Below are 22,934 nucleotides of genomic sequence, written 5' to 3' on the forward strand. Positions count from 1 at the left end.
TATTCCATTCATGGATCCCTTTATGCTTAGTAAGAAAATTTGGAAGCACAGCATTCTTCCACTTACTGGACTATTGAATGAATCTGCAGCAAGCTTCTTTGTGGTGGCCTTCTTTTTTTTTCACCTGTTCTGATTTCGTGGTGTTGTTTTGACCAGTTCTGTTGGATCTTTCACAAGCTGCGTCCCCGGACAGCTGCATGAGGCAGCTGCTGGTCTGTAGAAAAACTCCCAACAGTCTGTGGATTCATGCTGCACTTCATGCTCACCCACTGATGCGATGGCAGTGGGGCGCTCACCCGACATGCCGGCACTTGTTCCTAATTGTTCATCGAGGGGCTCAAATCCTGCTCACTCCTTATCTATTTTTTTCTCGGTTGCATGTAGCTTCTCAGCATTAAGGTGATTATCTTTGATAAGCTGACACAAGCTCACCGGTGATGTCATGTTGACATCAAGATAATGGCAGCAATGTCAAGTGCATTTTGGAAGTTTGTAATTTAAAGTGTGTGGCCTGCAGTAAGGTGTTTCTGACCTCTTGCCAGCCGAACACCCACTGACAGACTTACAGCCCTCATTTCCTCACAAGCATTAAAACAAACTTGCACAAATAAGCTTTGACTGCTAAATATGGACTTACACAGTGTGCTAATCACCGCCTTCATTGTTGGTTATGCTCCCTTTTATCTGTTCAGAGCTGCTGGAGCGTGCAGCAAAGTGCTAACATGATGAGCTCTGCAAAAAGGGGAGGCTTGTTAGCGCGGACAGATATTCCTGAGTCAGACTGGATTGGGAATACTGCAGCGAGTCAAACTGAATCAATGTAATCAGCTGTCCCACCCTGACTGATGGCTCTGCAGCACTTGCAGCATAAGAACTTTTTATTGTAGTGTGAAAATTATCATTATTTAAATTCCAAATGATAATTCATAATTAAATTGAATGGCTGCCTCTCCGTCTGTTTATTTTTAACGTTAAAAGGAGGGAAACATTTGAAACAGGAAGTTGTGTTTTAGTAGGCGTTAACCTATCATCAGCACCTGTAAGGATTTCATTAGCACTCAAAGCAACAATATTCAAAATGATGTCTCTGTTGCTCATACTTTTTACTGTTTTGTGACGCTGCAATAAAAGTCAGTAAATTGTGACAGCAGCTGACATAAAACACTTTAATGGACATCAACTCTTCTGAAACAGACTCACTTTGAATTTAAATCACCTGATGCCAGACTGAGAAATGTGTTTTGACATTTTCTGAAGTCATAAAACCAATTGCATTTGCAAAAGTATACTAAACCAGGAGGGCATGCGTAGCTCATTGTAACACTAATACATGCTGCATTGGCTTGCATTTTGAATGATGTATTAATAAACAAAACAAACAAAAGGCTACTTTCACACTTCTAAGTTGAATGATGCCGACAGCAGCTACATAGTCTCAAATGATATTGAAAAGTTGATTTTGGTCAGTTTATCAACATCGGCTTGACACCAATCTAAAGCATGCAACTACAGTTTACACTTCAATGTGATTTTTTTTTTCAACCGGATATGTCCACAGTTAGCCTGAAAAGTACGGCTGTTGCTTTTCTTCACTTTTCGTCTCCATCTTTCTACATTACATGATAGTGATGTGGACAGAAATCTGATTTTTATCAAACTACAGCTGATATTTAATGTATCCTGATGTCATCAAATGATAAAAGTTACGCTCAACCTGTGATTTAAATGTACCCAGCCTGGACTGAAAAGAAACATCAGTATGTTTCAAAGGTCTTACTGGAGCTGCAAAATAAAACCAACCGGGCTCCCCTCATTCAGGGATAACAAGGGAGGGATACAGCTGAAATATGACGGCCGTGATTCTGTCCTCTGCAGTCATCCTAACTTCATTTCCAATAAATCTTTGAAACTTAACAGTACATAGTTCCTCTTAAAAAAGCATCAATACATATTATTAATTGTCACTTTTAATCAAACTCACCTTCTCAGTGGAGTCTGTCACTGCGAGTATGTTGGTATTAATTTACATATTTGTGACTGAAGTTATGACTGGGTAACACTGATCAATCAATAAATGATGGACAGCGGCCACCAATAAGAAAGATAGCTGATTTTCAATATAAACAAATTAGTTCCTGCAGTTTGTAGTCTAGAAAACATCCTTACCACAATCTTCATCTAGCAGCTGCTCTGGAGCTTTACAAGATAGTCATGAGCAGATGGAGTTCGCCCAGTTGTGGAATTGAAGATGTCCACATCTCTTTAAGGACTGCTCGTCCACTTTGACTCTAAAGCTGAAGTTCAAAGTTCATTCTTGACCTTGGAAACAGCACTTACTACAAGATCCATCATGTAGCTGTTCTGCAGCTTTCAGTCATATAGCTTTCAACAGATGTTTTCTGTGTTCACGTGAAAATATTGTGTAAAGTACAACGCCATCTTAGTTTTTTGAATAAAAATCATGAATCTAGCTTTTATTGATTCATAAATTCAACATCAAAATTATTGAAATCCAGGTTTTTGACTGCAGGTGGTCTATATTCTGCTCTACATACAACATACAGACAATAAAAAAACTGGCTAGTCTCACATTGCCAGACCTACCTCCACAGCGCTGCGGAGGAGGCTCTGGCTAGTCCACACAACAGTCCGGAATAGGAAAAAAACATGCTCTGGTTTATTGGCATTTCTTTAAACCAATCGCAATCGTCTTGAGCGGAGCAACAGTGCCTCTGCAAAATAGCCTCAGGAAGTAACTTAGTAAGATAGTCTAGCTAGCTGTCTGGATTTACCCTGCAGAGATCTGAGGAGCAGTTAACCATAGTCCTCAGAAATCTACCGAAGTTTAGAATGCCAACACAAAGAAAACAGAAGGTGACGGACAGCCAGCCGAAAATTAGGGACATCCGGCGGAATTTCCAGCAGCACCTGAACAATCCCGGAAATGAAACGTTGTTGATATAGACAAAAGCCTGGCTAATTGAGTATTAACTTCACATAATCAATTGAAATTCATTCCACCCTACGAGACCTCATAGTACAGTAATTTGGAGCTCCTTTTTGATCGTTTGCTTTTGAGCTACAAAATCCTCGCTCGTACTCGACACCTCCAGCGAGCTGGCACATCGACTAGAAGAAGGTTTCTCTTCCTCTCAGTCAGTGGCCTCACTCAGTTGTGCTACAATCCCTGCTTTGTTTTCTTTCACTCTAATGGCTTCTTTATCATTTCTTCCTCTGTTCAAAGGGCATGCAGTACTTGACTGGCTATAAATCTGTTTGGAGACTAATCTGCCACTACCTACCAGCTGCTCTTTTGGCTCTTGCCAGGGCCAACATTCCTGTTGCCATGGAGATAACCAGTCATGCCAGTTACACATAAGGCCTGGCGCAGCGCCGAGCAAGCCGTGTGTAGGCTAGTGAGCGTGTGCATGCTTCGTGTGTGTGTGTGTGTGCCTGGATAATGTGTGTCTGTGTTATTAGAAGTCAAACCGTGTGGTCTGTCAACCGCCAGAGAGAGAAAAGGTTCTTGATTAACTGCCATTACCAGCTGTTTGTCAGTCTGAGCCTGTTAAGTGGTTACCCACTGTACAGTATTTCTTTCTGTGTTTGTGTCTGTACACAATGTGCACAAGAGTTGGCTGAAGTCAATTGAACGTTGTCTTTTGTCTGATTGTTTAATTGTAGAGCACAAAGCCTGTGCAGCCTTTCATCCTTTCTGCTGGCACAGGACTGATGGGGGGCAAACACTCTGAAAATGAGGCTCCTATATAGTTTACAAACGGAGAAGTCACCTGTGGCTTTTTGTGCCATCCACTGGATCACATAACATAATTGAGCCTCTGTCTGCAGCTGCTGTTGAGATTTACAGAGTACATTATCTTAGATTTCTTTTTGTGCTGCACTTGGAAAAGTTAGCCTAGTTAAAGAAATAGTTTCACATTTTGGAAAATGCTCTTATTTTCTTTCTTGCCAAAAGTTAGATGGGAAGACTGATACCACTCTCGTATTTGTACAGTAAATACAAAGCTGCAGCAATTGGTTAGCTTAGCTTAGCACAAAGACTGGAAAAAAACACAACAAATCTCCCTATCAGCCTCTCTAAAGCTCACTAATTAATACATTATTTGTCAGTTGTTTAATCTGTACAAAAACAACAGTTTGTGCTGGACTATTTCATGAGCTAAACAAATAAGTGTAAAAGTATTCCTTTAAATTTCAAGAGTTTGCTGTTTATATACTATGTTCAAGTAACTTTGTTGACAAGGCTATGTGTTATGTGTCTGTAGCTACCTTTGAGGACACGGAGGTGGTCCTCAGCATTTAGGGTGTGTAGGTTTTTTAAAACCTTAAAATGTGAGGACTTTCGGTTTTGTTGGACATCAAGTATAGAAAACAGTCTGCCAGGGTAATGATCAGAGACTGTTTTTATTTTTAAATTACTGCTTTGGCTCCAGTATCTTATATTCTGTGAATACTTATTCATGGATGTGTTTATTTATTGTGTGTTGATTAAAAAACGGCATTGTGGATTATATATATATATATATATATATATATATAAACTTTATTGCAGATCCAGGTCCATACAACACACAATACAGTATAAAAAATATAAAAGAGATACTAAAATACATAATAATTACACATTAACCCATAGGATATACAGGCTATTGCACCAATGCTGTCTTAACCTGGAAGTGTATCTATAACAGCATTTCACAGGGCTGACTAAAGCTTCAATTATGTGGTTCTCTGACTTGTCCAGGCGACACATGAAACTAAACATCAGCTGTCTTAAGAGTGCCTCACAGGTTGGCACTCTAGTGGACACAAACAAATGGCTGGCACTATGCCACCTAGGGACACGGAGCAGCAGCCTCATTGCATCATTGTATGCTACCTTGAGCCTCTGCATACTCTTTTTAGACCACGATTGAGCAGTATATAGCGGTGTGATGTAAGTTCTAAACAGAGAACACTTCACAGAATCAGAGTACATGGAAAACTTCCTTATAAGCATGTTAGCTTGAGAGTAAATTTTACAGCGCTGTCGGTAAAGGATTATAAAAATCAACAGCATTAACTGTTTTAAGGAGCCTCCTTTTGTTGCTTCCATACCAGGATTTTTGTCAACATTTCCAACCAAAGATCAGAACTTATTAAGAAATGAGTCTGGGAACCAGACAAAAAACCACTTCTTATCCAAAGAAAAGCAACATTTAGGACCCATAATATCAGAATCTCTAAGATTCTGGCTACGGCTCTGACGGAGGGGTTTAATGAAGGATCAAAAAAGACACATTAGTGCGATTATTACATAGAGATTTGGCTACAAGTGAATGTGACTCAATTTTATTGCTAGAAAATCCACTTGGCATGAGTAGAGGATTGTGGTCTATTGTGCAATATTTATGTAGTGTTTGATTACAATATATACCATGCCGGAAACTTCAATCTACTCTGTTAATGGTGCGTTTAATCTGCAGCATTAGCCATAGAGACGCTTCTACTGACTTTTTGCCCTCCGGATAAGTTGTTGTAGCTGAAAGTGAAAGATGAAGCTCATGAGGATCTTAAAATGAAATGCATTTTTTTAACCACCAAGTTTGTTGTCTTGGGGCTTGAGTGTGCAGTCAAAACTGTATCACAAACTGAGCCTTTGATAATGGTGTTGAATCTTTAGCTGTCGTGAGTCACACAGGACATGCTAGTTTGAGACAAGGAAAGACAAAACCAGAGAAAAAGCTATTGTCCATCATAGCACACACACGTGTGATCTGCACACGGCTGCTATTTGGATTTTCCTTTGTTTTCTAGGTATGCACGATCCCTTTCACTGAACACATCTTGCGACATGTGCAGGGAGGAAACTGCTGTGGTTTGGTTGCCGTGGAAACCAGGTGAGAGCATGTGTGGTGTGTGTGCTCTGGCGATGACATCACATTCCATGACGTCGACGTGGCAACAGTAAAAGGCAGAGAGGTGAGGGGGTGAACTCAGACACCTCCAGTGTTCAATTGATCCTCTTTAAGCCACAAAGAACTATATAAGGGAGAAACCCTGCAGCTCCCAATATTGTATAAAAGAAGAAGACATAACTTAATGATCCCCAAGGGGAAATTACATTTTGACACTCTGTTGTTATTGCATTACACACAGGCACAAACAAGACCTTATACATGCACTGAGATGTCAGAGTGAGGGAGCTGCCCATGAAAGGCGCCCCAAGCAGTTGGGGGTTCGGTGCTTTGCTCAAGGGCACCTCCGCAAGAGGTGAACTGGCACCTCTCCAACTACCATTCCGCACCATATGGACTGAGCTGTTCATCACTATCTGACAATGTCTCACATACAGTGTAATTCTGTATCTGCCTGTTCCAGTGATTTGCTTAAAGGAGAACTCCGGCCAATTTTTACCTGAATCGTGATCGTTAGATGGCTATGAGTACTGTCGATAGGGGGAAAAACACACCAAAATCGGCACTAGCAAACTGGAGTTGCTGCACCTTATGGTCAGAGCTCCCAGTTAGCTAAAATGCCAGTTCTGGGGGCATATTTTAGAGTGCCTTTGTGCCTCTTAACAGACACAAAATGCAATTAAATTTCTGTGCAACATGAACAGGGCCCTTACGTGACAACAAGATGCGTTTTCAACTCAGACATTGTGAAGAAACCTTTTAAATTAAAAGTTTGTACTGTCACTTACCTTGTATCGATACTGCCGGTAGCTAGCTCGGCCTGCTAGCTCGGCATGCTAGCTGCACAGCTGCGTCCAGGATGAGGGGGTTCAGCCAGTTTTCGATGATAATCATCACGCAGCAGTTCTGCTCATCTATTTTGTGTGCGATGGATCTGGCGTTGGTGAGTAGGAGGGGCATTGTAGGTATGTATGGTAGTGTCCTTAGCCGGGCTAGCAAGCCTCGCATCCTCACTTCTGCTTTCGCCGCCTTCGTCGCTTCTCGCTGCCGACAACAATCCACGGAGCACAGGTCTGGGTATGTTTCCAGAGGAAAGGTCATGCCTTAGCGACAAAAGTTTTTAGTTTATTTCCCCCTCAAAAATAGATAATTGAGCACTGTAGTAGTTATGACCATATCAGTGAATATGTAACAACATGGAAACGGTCCAAATGTTGCCTGTGGCTTGTACAGTATTAGCGTTACTGAAGGCTAGCTGTAGTCTCAGGCTGAAGTCCCGTGGGAATTCAGTTGTTACAGGAAATGGTAAACAGTAGTGTGCAGCTAGCAGTAGCGAAACTATTGCATGATGATTATCACCAAAAACTAGCTGAAGCCCCTCATCCCAGAAGCAGCTATGCAGCTAGCAGGCTGAGCTAGCTACCGGCAGTATCGATACAAGGTAAGTGACAGCACAAATTTTGAATATTAAACGAACTAGCTACCGGCAGTATCGATACAAGGTAAGTGACAGCACAAATTTTGAATTTAAACGAACTAGCTACCGGCAGTATCGATACAAGGTAAGTGACAGCACAAACTTTGAATTTAAACGGTTTCTTCACAATGTCTGAGTTAAAAATGCATCTTGTTCACATAAGGCCCCTGTTCATGTTGCACAGAAATTGTTATTGCATTTAGTGTCTGTTAAGAGGCACAAAGGCACTCTAAAATATGCCCCTGGCATGTTAGCTAACCGGGAGCTCTGGCCATAGCTGCAGCAACTCCAGTTGCTAGTGCTGATTTTGGTCGTTTTTTTTCCTATTGACAGTACTCGTAGCCATCTAGCGATCACAGTTTCAGGTAAAAATCGTCCAGAGTTCTCCTTTAGTGCTTTCTAAACTACATTAAAAACTCCACGTGATGCACGATGCGAATTTGCTTTGCTACCGGAAGTAAATGTTTCATACACCCCTTTGGTTGCATGTGTAACTGTGCCTTTATCCAGTGACTCATGGGCTGCAATCGAATGGGCTTTTTTTGCTAAGGTAGGTTCTTAACTGAGTGAAATGAGTAGGGTCTGAGTATTTAAGTGGCAGCCATGATAAAAGCTGGTTGAATTCTCTAAATGCTAAGTAAGGGTGCTTCAAAAATATAATTAAGCATTTTTTCCGGGAATGTCACCACAGTCACAGAGTTCATAATACTGCAAATATATAAATATTGCAATACTTTCATTAGCGGGCCATAGGCTCAATCACCATTGTGTGATAAAAAATCTTCAAGATTACAGCTTTAAGTGAGCTTGATGCTTTCTGTAAAGTTGTACAGTAACCACTAGTCATGATATGAGGATGAGTGATTTAGCCTAAATTTTTCATTGCCTCGTCTCATAAAAACATTTGAATTATGAATAAACCTTTATATATTATTACAAAATGTTATGGATGATTCATTCATTCAGGATTGAAGCCTTTAAACCCCTCAGCCACTCATTTATCACCTAACTCTATTTTGTTTGGCTGCAAACAGTAGATAATAGGAAGTCTGAAAAAGACCCAATTCCCACTTACCTGGCACTCAAACATGGATTTCCAGTTTCCTGGTCTGCAGATATGATTACACTTAAATTAAAGGCACGCCTTCCAGACACTGGAAAGACTATTACAGACTGCTATTCAGTTCAGGTCTAACACTCAGCAGGTATCGCCGAGGATGAACCTCTTAAGCTTCTTGTCACAGGGCTAACAAAACAGCAATATGTCCTGTGATGCGCCTATGAATCGGTGGTCAAAAGATCTACAGGAGGCTTTAGTGCTCTAATCTCATGACATTACCACTTGAGAATAGATGGGAAAATTAGAGATAAGAAAATGTACAGTATCAGGCGGGAGCTTCTTCTATGACACACTCAGAAATGAGCCAACAGAGGAAATTCAGTAAATTAGTGACACACAATAGCAACATACCCCATAATTTGTATGGATCTGCAGAGCCTGCCAAGTGTCCAAGAGGGCAATTGAATGAATCTGTGATTTAATGAGCGAGGTATGAGTTTCGTCACAGTCTCCTAAATTAAGCCTTGCACCCTGATTTGCATGCATTAAAATGCACATTGTCATCAGAAAGATGACTAGAAAATGCATGGGAATGATTGCTGGTGATTTGCCATCGCCAGCCCTTCTCTTTAATCTGTATTAATCCCCAGCTCCTGGCCTTGGGCCATGGCGGGAATATGTACTGGAGGATGGCCGCGTGCCCTCTCTCAGCTGCCTCCTAATCTTACCCCCCAGCCACAGACTCGCTCTGACCCTTACGGCCCTGCCTGTGCGGTCCAGCCAATTTTTTTCCCTCTGATTCTCTCCTGCCCCCTAAAGCACAAATTGAGAATCAGACTGTTATGGTCAGTCCTTGGTGGATCTCCTGATTTCCAGAGGAATTTTTGAATAAAGCAGGTGGAAAATGCAACGTTCAGCTACATACGACTACCTTCTGAATGCATTAAGTATGCTATATGATGAACTTTACATTACAGTAAATCGTTTTGACTGTAATCTCCCTCATTGTTGCATGAAGTTGATAGAAGAGGGAGAAATAGCGCTTGGCAATCAAATATTCCCATGTCGTTGGTTTGTTGGCGTGCTTCTTTGAACCTTCTTGATTCACATGCATTCCTCTCCCAATAGGAGCTGTCACTTTGTGTGGACATTGTCCCTTCAGTGTGTGTGGCTATAGGGAGCGTCTGATGTCCACTCCGGGCCACTTGTCTATGATGTGAATGGGAAGACAATGAGACCCCCAGTGGCTCCCTCTCTCCATGACCCGCCTGGGGTCTGATTTGCCTTGGCAAGGGGGACAGAGGCCCAAAACAAAGCTTAAGGAGTCTCCAGTGAAGAGGTGCAGAGGTCATCCCCAACGCCCGACTAACAGGCCCGTCCTCTAGTTTGGGCTCCTAAATGGGGAAGGGACACAGCAGCGTAAAGACAATGGGATAAAAGGGACCTCCAAAACCATTAAATTCTGAGGAAGTGATGGCCGTGAATGATGACAGAGACTGAATAGAGACTCTTGAGGTGGGAGGTACGGTCCTTTAATGACCATGGATGCTCCATTATGGCAGCCCTGGGAGGTGGTGATGAGGTGGTACATTTTCTTCCATTAAGCCTCTCTTCTCCGAACGAGGAGACACTTCCAGATTGATGCAGGAATCCTGGTCTGGCCCATATAGACCCCCGCTGTGAACCTCAGCACAGGGGGACAACGTGACACTGCCTGGGCCCCTTTAGAGGTAGGACGAGTCAAATTACTGTTTGCGTAACATCAAGCCTTTCATGGCTCCCCTAAAGGACACTTTGATTGATGGACTTTCCCTTTTGCATTTGAGCGTGCAAAAGGATGTAATCATACAGTTCATGGCTTCACAGTGTTCAAGACAATGGATACGCTTCTGATTGGCATTAGCAATTCAACTTTGTCTAAAAGGGATCAGTGATGTTAATGATTTCATGCATTACTCTCTGTCAACACTAATATAAAGGATGAACTGTAGTATAAGTCAAAATAGCGGAATATGTTGCTTACAATATCTAAAACACACATCCATTAATTTAAAACTAATCCCTGTTGAAGCCGATTTATTTAGGTGTCTACATCAAGATTATATCACCAACATATGTTGCTCCTTTATGCTGTAAGACAATAATTGTACTTACTGTTTCTCTCAGGGGTGTATGTTCATTACTTATATGGGCAGATTTACTATTCCTCAGATGTAATTGCTAGCCATTAAACATGTGTTTTTAATAGATGCAATGTGAAAGCCTAAAATCAGGATCTAAAGTCAAAGGCATCTCGAGTGATAACCAGTCCCTCCAGGATTTTGCTGCCTTTTTTTGAGATTGGCCCAAAATGCCTGATTTTGCGGGAGCTTTTCTAAAACAATTGCAATAAAAGTTGCAATGTCTTTTGTATTTTTGTTGCAATGAAGTTGTGAGAGATAGTGAAAATTGCAAAAAAAAGTGCCATTTGTTTTTTGGTACTTTGATCTTTTCATTGTTAGTTAATTTCCTATCCTGGCCTGGGACACACATTCATACGGTTGGATGAAGTACTTATTGGACTTTAACTCATCGTTGCACTTACAATAACGAGCGTAGCTGTCCTCAATTTAAGTCATCCTGTACATCTCATCTTTGGTTTTTCCTGCATCCACCGTGTGTGTGTGCGTGCGTCAGTCGCGGGGTAACTGAGCAGCAGCCCCGCCCGCTGTAGAGAGCCAACAGGAAACAGCAGCAGCTTTCAGCGACTTTAGAGTGAAAAAACGTTACAGCGTACATTGATGTTAAAATGTATACAGGTTGGCAGGACGGTCTTTCGCTGTACGTTTTGTTGGCAAATGTGAGATGTTCGAGTCACACACGTCTTGTTTCATATCAGAAACAAGGAAATGAATTTGGCAACGTACGTGTGTTACGTCAACCCGTTCTCACTCCCGCTTGGTCAGTGGGAGTCACATACTAATGCAAAGTTGGGACTGCTGTGATTGGTTGAAGTCGCGGAAATCTCCGGTTATTGGTGAAATTTGTGGTAAAGTTGCGATGTGTGCGAGTTGCACCGAATTCACGGTGATTGGTTGCATTTGCGTGAATTGTTGCGATCGCGACATCGCGAAATCCTGGATAGACTGGATAACATGTTATGAGCTTTTTCATAACTATAAGATAACAGGGTCCTTTGTTTGACTAGTTGACTTGACTTGAGTACTGCTCAAGTGCATACATTTTCATTAAACAACGGCAAGTTTTTTTTCCAATCCTGCATCCGCTGTGAATTGAAAACTCATTTACTTCCTGAAAAACTTCACATCCCTCCCTCCACCTCCCTCATCCTGTACTTGGACCTGATCCTTCAGCTGTGATGTCAAAAATAAAGCTTTTCCTGTCTGGATCTTTTCCCCTCTGCCAGACACTTGACTGGTTTACTTGAACACCCTGGGAACACTGGGAATATTTGGTCGCAGTGAAGTGAAATCCGTATTGTCGTTCAGGAATTACAGCCTAGCATCTACCCTGTTTCTTTGCTGGGTGCTGTGACTTCCTGGAGTCTTGACTGTTTGCCTAGCAACAAAGTTGTGTTTTTGATACAACTTTTTAATTAGTGAACTTTAAAGCCTTGCTGTAGCTAAGCTAACCGGCTGATGGCTGTAGTTTTCTCTCGATAAGAAAGTAAATAAGCACATATCCCAAAATGTCCAACTATTTCTTTAATCCTTAAGTCCTTTTAAAACAATCAAAATCTATCTTAACTTGACAAACAGCCTCTGATTTCTTAAGTGACATTTCCATTTACAGCCAATGGGTTTTTCCCTCCTCTGACTGACAAGGTACCAGACTCCTGTTTTTACTGCACAAAGTCTGTGTGTGTTATCTGTAGATTCAGATGTAACTCAGGATTCATGTTAAAATGCAGAAGCATGTCTAGACTTTAATCATGTAGCCACAAATAGCTTGATTTAAGGAAGGCAGCCATATGTTTTACAGTAAGAGTCCTTAAAAGCAACACTTCACAGCTGGCTGGGACTGCTCAACAGCGCTGTCAGGAAGGTTTGATTCTTTCTTTTTTTTCATGCAGAAAAATGCAACAGTCCAGCCAAAAATAGGCATTCCACACTGAGCAGAATTGCTTGCAGGATGATATTCTATAGCAGTTTTCCAGAGCCACTTGTGGCTCAAACCTTGGGCGGCAAACTTTGAGCAGAGATAAGGAATGCAGCCAAGAGCACAACACTATTAGAGCATACTTGGGCATATGCATAGATCAGGGTCAACAAAACAATCAAGCACAAGTTCCATACATGTCCAAGCCACTTCTGCAGACTCCTATAGTCCTCTGGCACTTTCAAGAGAAAGCGCTCTACAGACTGGAGTGCACTTACGCCATCTTTGAGGTTAAGTGCTTCACATGTTCTGCACAGAAATAAGGAGATGCTATGCCACCACATTTCTAGATTTACAGCCTGGGTTAGCAAGACTGTAGATCAATGGCTTTATCTTCCAGAGGTGGTTGAGAATGCATCAGAGACAGAAAAAGGCACGGTGCATCCATTGGCATGAGGATTTATCTGATCAAAGGAAATGCACTAAACCTTTCACCAAGGGAGCGCTCGCTGTCTGCAGATGGAGATCCCTGCTGCTGACTGAGTTAAACAGACTGCAGCAGGAGTAACTGGGGAATCACCTAGACTGTTAACTAGCAAGCATGCTAATATGCTAATGTTAATATGCTAATCACAATTCCCACATAGGCATAGGGATTTAGCCCGGGCAACGAGCAATTTAACAAGGGTCAGGTTTCAACTCTGGGACAGGCAGGAATGGTAAATATGGCTGAAGTTTAAGCCATGTAGATTGACATAAACTGTGATGTAAATCTGTTCAGATAAAAAAAGTTTTACAATCTGAAAATATATGTTTATGTGCAAATGTCAAGTTGAGTTTATAATATATTACAGTGAATGTATTGCAGAACAACCAGTGGAGACTTAAATTATTGGGTTAAATACAGACTTAGTGATCCATTTTCAGGATAATTCAAAAAGGGAATTTGTCAATTCAGGCCTCTTTAGGAAAAATGTTTTGAAGAGTGCACTGTATTTGTTGTGACACCATCACTGTGCCTGCTTCTTGTTTAAGGGTCTTTGTTTGTTAATTAAATTGGGAATTTGCTTTTGTGTCCAGCGCACTGCAGCATACATAATTTAATTTTCCATCCATAATAACCCACAACCCCCGCCCATGCCTGGTGTCATGGCCCTGGAATGGGTTAACTAGACTTGCTTTAGATTCGACTGTAATTAAAGTGGACTGATGGACAATTAGTTTGGTCTAATTTCCAGGACGGCACTGGTCTTATTCTCACCTTTGAACCGCAGGGCTTGACACCAGTCTGACCTCCCCGGCTGAATTTACAGACGGCTGTGTCAGGGTCAACAGGGTGGAGAGGTCTTTCAGGCTTTGATTTCTCAAATACTTGTTTGTAGTGATTTGACAGATGTGCATTCACTGGTTTTGTTGTCACTTAAATGTTTAATGCAGCATCAGTGACACGGGTTATGAAACACAACTTGGAAATCTCCATTTTTTTTTATCTGCCTACTAGGTACACATTTTAGAAGATGGGGAAAAGGAACATTAACCATTTCTTTGTATTTCACTGTGTTAGAAGCTGAATACATGCCGTTTTGAACCACATTGGCCTACCAAAGAAGTATAAAAGGAATGGAGTACTTAAAGTATTCCTAAATTGTTCCACATTGATTCTCTTTTTAATTATGCAAAGTCTGATTGGACCCTGCAGCTGTGGTGTTAACCTCCAGACTACAGAGGTTAAACCCTTGACTAGAGACTCTGGAGCCGGAAGCTTTTCTAAATGAGAGTAGTTATTTTTTTACCACAGAAATAAATTTACTATCTTTGCATGTGCCTACACTGGACAGTAGTGTTGATTTAAATGTGCCTTTGATTTCCCACCCACTGGTGTTTAATTATCAAAAAGACTCAAAATGCCTCTCATGACACATGACTTGAACAACTTGTACATGACTTGTACAAGTTAAGTTAAATGCCAAGTGACACCATTTTCTTAGCAATGAAAATGCCCTCACTAATAAAGGCAGCCCTTTATCTTCATTATGGAAAATTGACCTATTTGTGTTCCTATTGTATTGGCGCCTCATTAAGGTCTTCATGTCAGCTCATCACCCCCTAAATGTCTCAGGTCTGAAATTAAAGCAGAGAGTCCATCCCTGAAACCCATTGTTACATTTTTAACTACTTTAATTGATCATTTAATTAACCTGGACTACAGAGCTAACCTCTGTTCCAATAGCTTCTGTAACTCAATGCAATTTCTCATTCAGCATTTCTTTCATTTGTCTTTCAGAAAAAATTAAGCGCGTCTGTGAGGTTTTATTTCCATATTCTATGACCAATTCATTGCAGTTGCTATAAGAAACTGAAACATCTTCTGTCCTTCTGTAAATACAGTATATGAAACAAGCCACACAACATACTGTTTCCATACTGTTTCGAATGCTGCAATTTTAGTTATTAGATTGTTACAAATGTTAATGATATTTGAATGAGGTTTTCTCACTTCTGGATGAGACGCCAGACGTTAAGGTTTCACTTTAGGCTCACTATGCTTCTAAATTTACATGAAAGTTTATGTCCTACTAAATATAGCTACATGTTATAAATATAGTCTCAAATGAAGTGCACTAACATGCCCATTACATTTTCTTTCATATTAGATCACCCCAAACATCTTCTTATGGCATCCTTAAAGGAAATTATCTCAATTGTCTCAAAACTCATCTTATTACCACTGATGCCAATGATATCGTTAATGTATGCATGCACATGTCATCAGATGTTTAGTGTTTACGGTCAGAGCACACACACACACACACACACACACACACACACACACACAAAGCAAGTCGCCTGGAAACAAATGAGCACTGAACAGCAATTGAGGTAATCAGCTTCCCATTGTGGAAGGCACTCGTTTAAAACTCTTTTGAGGAAGACACTTTCAATTAAAAACAGCCCTAGGGAGGTTAAATCTTGTTGAATCTGTAAAAAAAATGGATCTAAAAGTTTAACCATTAAAATTCACGTTAAAGGTCCAATGTGTGGGCTTTTCTCCCATCTAGCATTGAGATCATATATCGCAATCAACTCTCTCGCGCCACGCCATTCAAAGTACGTATTACAGCTACGGTAGCCTTCACGCTTCAAAAAGTCTCTTGCTCTTTTCAATATCCTTTTTCTGAGCAAAGAAGAGTACTTCTGTTCCTAAAATTTGGATCTTGAATACATGTGGTACTCCATGTTTCCTTCTTCAAACTTGCCAGGGCCAGGAAGCTACAATACCCATTAGCAGCACCTGAGCACGTGAGTTTATCATGTGACAGCAATAACTGATGTTATCTCACATGAGATAACATCAGCTGTATCATGGAGGACCAGCCTCACAGTTTTTAGCTGTTTTCATCCTGACAAAATTACAATGTGTTATTCCAGGGAGAGGCTAGCATAGCAACTACACAAGAAGAAAATCCAACACGAGCTGTGAAATCCTGACATATACTGTTAGAACTACACATAGAACTTATCCCTCACAACGCTGGAATTTATTCACATCAAGTGTGCCTTTTGAGTGCCTTTTGTCGTATTCTGACATGTGATGTTAAAATGTTGAGATAGGTACACATATGGACAACAGCAACAGCTCATCTGTTGGCACAATGGGTTAAGTGTACAAGCATAGGAAAGACATGTCTTTGAAATAAAAGAGGATGACAAAATCCCACTTATGGCCTTGATTTATGTGCAGTCAGCAGCTCTCAAGGGCACAGTGATGTAACAGGATGGATGTGCACCTAGAGGTCAGGCTAGAGAATGTACAGACACAACACAAACATAGACAGATACTGTAAAATCTAAAGCTAAGCTAAAATCTTTCATGAGAATATTCAAGTTAATTATATTTTAAATTTTTCAGATGAATTGAGATCACTCAAGTTGCAGTAAACTGCCTAAAGCCAAAATGCTAAAATTACAAAAATAAATCTGTCAAATTTAGAATTTATGGCATCTGATATATAAAAACATTATACCATAGAAATGTACAGTTCTGTGAGACAGCATCTAAAATTCTCTCATATAGACGGACAGCTAAAACAGGGGAGGGTGTTATGCAGTTAAGAGATATAGCCACCACAGCTAACTTTAGCTAAAGCTAAAACTAAATGTATGCTACTGATTTTTCACTGAAACTAATCTGTAATTCAAAAATCTCCACTTTGAATAATCAACATCTTGGCAATTCAGTTTGTTATTCCATATAACTAAATGAGGCAGTAGTTCAATAATGATGGTTAAAAAAAAAAACAAACTGGTCCGATTATCTTTAAATCAGACATCAGACATACATTGTAGGTTAATCTATTATCAAACTTACAATATAGTTTGTTATTCCACATAAATGAGGCAATAGCTATATTCAGTCATAACTGAGGGGGGAAAATCCATCTTAACTCTTGCTAACAGCATAGTTTAGCAGTGTAGCAAATTAACTGCCATCTCAGCTTTTGACTTGTGGAATTCATGCTTTGGTGTGATTAAGATACATATTTGCACATCACATATTTAAATGTAATCAAATGTAGATTAATCTATTATTGATCTAAACATTCTTTCAGTTTTTTATTCCACATAACTGAAAAAGTAGCTAAATTCTGTAATGATAAAAAGAAATGAAAAAAACCCTAGCTAAACTCTTGCTAATGGTAACTAGCTTAGCAGAGTAGCAGTTACTAAATCCCAGCTTTTAATTCTTCATTTAATGTGATTTGGTGTGATTAAGTGACCTCATATTTTAATACATTAAATTGTAGATTAATTCGTCATTGATTTAAATATACTATATTAATATTAGACACTAACATAACAGACACTTAACCCCTATAACTATGGACTGTGCAGTAAATAATAAAAAAAAAAACTAGTTTAAATTGACAGGCAAAGTTGTTGTCTTTCCCCCTCAAGACTGTCCAAAGGCAGTATCTGCATTTTTTTTTAGATCTTATGTAGATTCTAATGCAGTTATGCATGTTCTTAATCAGTCTAAACAGACAAAAAACTTAAGGCATTACGACCTCTCTCTGTTACTAAGTTTTCCGGCCATCCTGAAAACTTCAAACACTTTCTCTCAGTTATATATCTTCTATAGTAGTGCTCTCTGCCTTTGTGGATCAGTATATTCTTCCATCTGACCCACTATAGTTGTGGATGTGGCCCTTGCGTGTTCAGTTTAAACAGCAGGGCTTAGATCCTATGTGAGTTCTGAGAAGCAGCTTGTGTGTGCGGACTGACAGCTGATTGCGCTATGGTTTAATCTTGTTAGGGATTTTCAAAAGTGCTGCGTCCACTCAGATCTGGAGATAGGAGCGCCGTGCAGCCTTTGTGTGCAAAATTTCAACGCTCCCAAAAACGGGGACAAAGGGCCCCCCTGGTGATGTCATTCTGCTGTCAGCAAGCAGGGCCTCGCTGCAGGAGAGGGGCCAGGACAGGACTGTGACCATTAGTCCCACCCTCACCCTGACCCCCACTGAACCCATGTGCCAACCCCTGGTGTGAAGTTCAAGACACAAATCTGAGGTGAACAGACACAAATTCTAAATATTTATAACCTTAAATAGCCTAAATCCTACAAATGATGCATATGTGTCATGTTTCTTATGATACATGTCACTCCAGCAAACTTGCTATCATGTTTAATTACCATCCATGTCATGAAAGTGCTGCCCATACTAATCAGTGTCTGAATGTGGATCTCATGCTGCAGGAAACTTGTGTGGTTTAATAATACCTACATTACATGCGGGTGACCAATTGTGTGTGGCTTGCTCGGACAACAATCCTATGTTACGCTACCCAAACAGTACCCAATTTTTTGGAATTTTGTTTTTATTTTATTACAATACAGGTTTTGATTTCCAAACATATTATTTATATTATTCACTTATTAATGTGCTTTAAATAGATGTAATGTAGTAATTGAGTTTTAAAGGTATAATTAGTACACAACTCCTGTTCTGCGATTTAACACGTGTACTACACTGCTTGCCCGTTACTGACCTTTGACTGTACTTAACCTAAGTGACATGTGAAGAATTGTTGAGCCAGCTACACATTCCACAAAAACAGCTTCATGAATCTCAGCTGTTTGTCTCAGAGAGTGTGTTTCCATGTGAGCATAGACAGATGTGTCCTAACTTAGCAAAGTACACTACACAGCGACTCCTGTTTCCAAGAAACTGTACGTCGCTGACTTCTCCCCATTTTTAGAGGGTGAATCTGGAGATGGTCTCTTGGCTTATGTTACAGTTCATAACGCACACACACACACACACACACACACACACACACACACAGTGACAAATATACAGGGATGAGCTTGTGCCACATACAAGCAGACATCTTACACCTGGTTTCATATGTACAGTAGCCCATACATCCAAGTGTTTATGAGTATTTATGGGCATGAATCATGTATGTTCATCAGAAGGGCCACCCTCTCCACACACACCCCTGAGCCACACATACTATTTCTGTGTCAGCCCCCGTGGTGTCCCGTTTAAGTAAGAGTCTTTCCCCACAACTGCAAATCATTTGCGTGGCTGTTACAACATCAGCAGGTGTCACCGAGCAGGAGAGATTTTTACGCAGAAGGGACAAGCAGCCACAGCCGTTGATGTGAAAATATTGAGTTGGACGGATGAAAGATAAACATCCCTTGGGGCCACAGGGCTTGAGTTGTGAATGACTCTGGTATGTTCAACAGGCAGCCTCTCCCTATACAGATCAACAATGTATGGAGAAGCTTTAACCCACTGTGCCGGACTGTTCTTTGAGTTTGTATGGCTAGGTAAAACTATCTTTAATGATTGAAAATCATCATTTAGTGTTGATTTGTTCCTTGCTGATGCCTTATTTAATCGGTTAGAAATATGAAGTTCTTTCAAAAATAAGTCCTTAGACTAGGTACTATTAAATACTTGATCATGCATCAGCATTTTAAAGGTCCAGTCACACCACCATTTAAAAAATTTAAAATATGAATACATATAAATCATTGTAAATCCAAACGTTGAGTTCAATTTTATTGATTTTTGACCCACAAATTCCCGCCATTGACCAATAGCAAGCCGTCTTCACAGTGCTGACCTTTGAGCTATCGTAGCTTATTAGCTTTGTTGTACCTTATTTATTTAATCATGCTCTGTCCGAGTATGAACAGATAGATAGATAGATAGATAGATAGATAGATAGATATGTCCTGCTAGCCACCAAGCAACACTTACATGCTAACTGACAGTTAGAGATCTTTCCTCCCTCTTAAATAACTGTAGAAATGATATACAATAATGAGATTATGTTATGATATCTATTAGTCAGACAAGAAAGCAACTCTATAGAAATGTTGTTTTTAATGGCTGAAGGAAAAAAAAAGCCTGAGCAGTGTGCATACTGGTACCCTAAAAGAGTAATTTAATTATATAAAAGTATTCAAACACATGGTTAACCAGAAAGGAAGTCTGGCCAGATGATGATACTTCAGAGCGGAGACATCCTTCTCATGGAAACCTCCTCTGCTTGAGCTCGCAGAAAGCTAAAAAGGCTGCCGTGGTGACGTGGGCGAACAGACAGACACTTTGACCACCTGGAATGGAGTGTTGGCGGATGACCTCACGGCAGCTCTCGGAGAGGAAGCCATGTGAAATCCATTGACGGCAGAAAAAGTCTGGCTTGGCACACTTTCCTGAAACTAAGAAGCAAGAGAAGAGGGTGTCAAAGCCTCCCATTCTGATCATTACTGAAGCAACCAAGAGGAAGCATCTTCTCAGGTTTAGCATAACAGGGAAGTGGTGGGTGTTTGCATATAGAGCACCAGCTTAAATGTGGAGGTGTACAAGGTGTAATTTACTCTCTTATAGAGCTTTTTCCCATGAAGATTAGCTTGGTTTTCAATGAAAAACTATGATCTCTTTGGGCATCTGGACTGAATGATGATAGCAGTTCAACTAAAGGGCTTTATTGACTGCAAAGGGACTGATGTATTGAGTCAAGCATAATTCAGAGGCTTCTGTTTGCAATAAGTGCCTTTTCATTTATATGAGAAACGAGGGGCTTTTGAAGTGGAAAAAAACACCACCTCTGCAATGCGTTCATTAAAAAAGTTATTATACTTTCCCCTGAAAGTTCATCATCCGGGTACTGAATCTAGGCAATTTTAAGCAGGACCCCTGCACTGCACGTTTACCCTCTACAAAGAGCTTCAATAAGGACAAAGCACACGTTTCCTATAAATACCTGCATTTGGCCAGTTAATGATGCCTGCACAAATGGCCCCCAACCAAACTAAATCGCCTCGATTGCTGGTTAATTTATTGGAGACAAGCACCATACTGAGATCAAACGAGTCACTCTCGCTGGTAGCACCTTCATTGCAATGAATTTGCTGACCCCACAACCTCCTGCATATTTCTGTAAGGGGCATGAGAGGCCGGAAAAGAGTAGCCCTGAGGAAAAAAAAAAAAAAGGGTTAGCTCACATGCGGTTTGGGTTTGTATGATGTTTGTGTAGCCCAATAAATCAGCTAGTTAGGACATTTTCTCTACACACACAGTAGCTGAGAAAATAACAGCCTGATATCCTGAACAAGAAGTAGCTGCAGGGAAAGAGACACAAAGTACACTTACAGCTTCATGGACGTAGTCTGTCCTTGGGAAACATGTTACACTCCAAGGATGCAATCCTGAAATATTTCTTCCTGAGATAAATACAACATGCATGCACATGCACACACTCCCACACATTTCTAAGCACGTCCTGCTTGCCTCATTTTACTGGCATTATCCGTGAGTCAAGGTGAGGCTTGAGTTTCATTATGAGACAGCTCTAATGACCAGGGTAAGGGCTTGGAATTCCCACAACTTGAACATATAAGGAGGATTTAGTTTGGCTCTTTTGTTCCTGACATGAAACGGCACATTGTTAACCATGGCCTGAAGGCAGAGTGGCACTACAACAGGTTAGGATCACTGACTACAGCTTGTGCAGTAGGTTTTTTTCATTGTTGAACCAGCACACCAACAGATAAAACATTTGTAAAATAGAGGACTATTAACTCATAGTAGGCTGCAATAATATGAAGCTTTAGGACAGGAAAATAGATGCTGTGACTGAAGTGGCCATCAGATTTACTCTCCTTGGACCACTGATGTTTTATATTTCATGCTACATTTGTGTTGACTTATTGCAAAACTTGTTTTGCCTGTATTATATTCTTCTTCTTCTTCTTCTTCTTCTTCCTAAGTAATCCATGTTGGATGATCCAATAGAGCAGAAACTGTACTCTGCTTTTACCTTGTGTCAATTTTGAGGTCCGTCACTCTACTTTTTTGCAAAAAATGCAAAACTTCTTAAACCTATCTCCTCCCACATTTTTGTTTCAATTGACACCAAATTTGGGCTACTTCATCTTCAGACTGTCCTCCACAAATTTTCCATTTTGATTTTTGATACATCAAAAATCGAGCCCACAGTGCATTAAAACGTTTTTCTGCATACAGTAGTGTAAACAAATGGAAAAAATTCACAACATCTGAAGATCATTGTAGATTTGGTGTGCAACATTTTAGAATTTTATCTCAAAAAGTGAATATAATTTTTTTTTTGAAATGTGTCCTCATCCACGCATTGTAGTCAATGCATAAATATAGCATCTTTAAACATCAGTTTGGAATTTATTGATCCTTATTTATTTTTTTTACAGTAGTTTAAAATTCAGCATTTTCATGCAAGCCTGCTCCTTGTCACCCAGATAATAGCTACCTGAAATCAGAAACTGCCTACGGCCTCAATTGTTCTGAGTTCCAGCACCTGGTGTTGCAAGATGATCATACATGTATCTAATCATGCAACTGCCCTGCATATTTTAAATGTGTGTCTGCATTAACACATCTGATTCTGATTAACAATCAGTCCAGTTGCAGTTTAGGAAAATCATGTTATTGAGTCAACCGAGGCTGACTCAATAAAATATAGCCTCAATAGCTATGAAGGTCATTACCTGGGTAATGGCTCACTGAGATCAGCGTTCGCCTTAGAACCAGAAGGTTGTGAGTTCAAAGCTCAATGGACAATGGTCATGTCTTCTTAAAATCAGCCATTGTCCATTTGACACCATCCCTGCAAGTTTAAATTGCTCCTCCCTGATCATCACTGCAGAGTAGCTATTATTTAAGTTTTGTATTTTACTGACTTTTTATGATGAAGTTGATTCAACATCGTTCAGTGTTCTTTATAATATTTTTCTACATTTATTTTCAATATTTGTTTTATTTTCTTTATCAGACAACCAGTACTGCTCTGATGAGTTCAGTCTAGAAGTAGTAGCCTGACAATC

The sequence above is a fragment of the Perca flavescens genome, chromosome 22 (genome assembly GCF_004354835.1).
Source record: "Perca flavescens isolate YP-PL-M2 chromosome 22, PFLA_1.0, whole genome shotgun sequence".
NCBI lineage: Eukaryota > Metazoa > Chordata > Actinopteri > Perciformes > Percidae > Perca > Perca flavescens.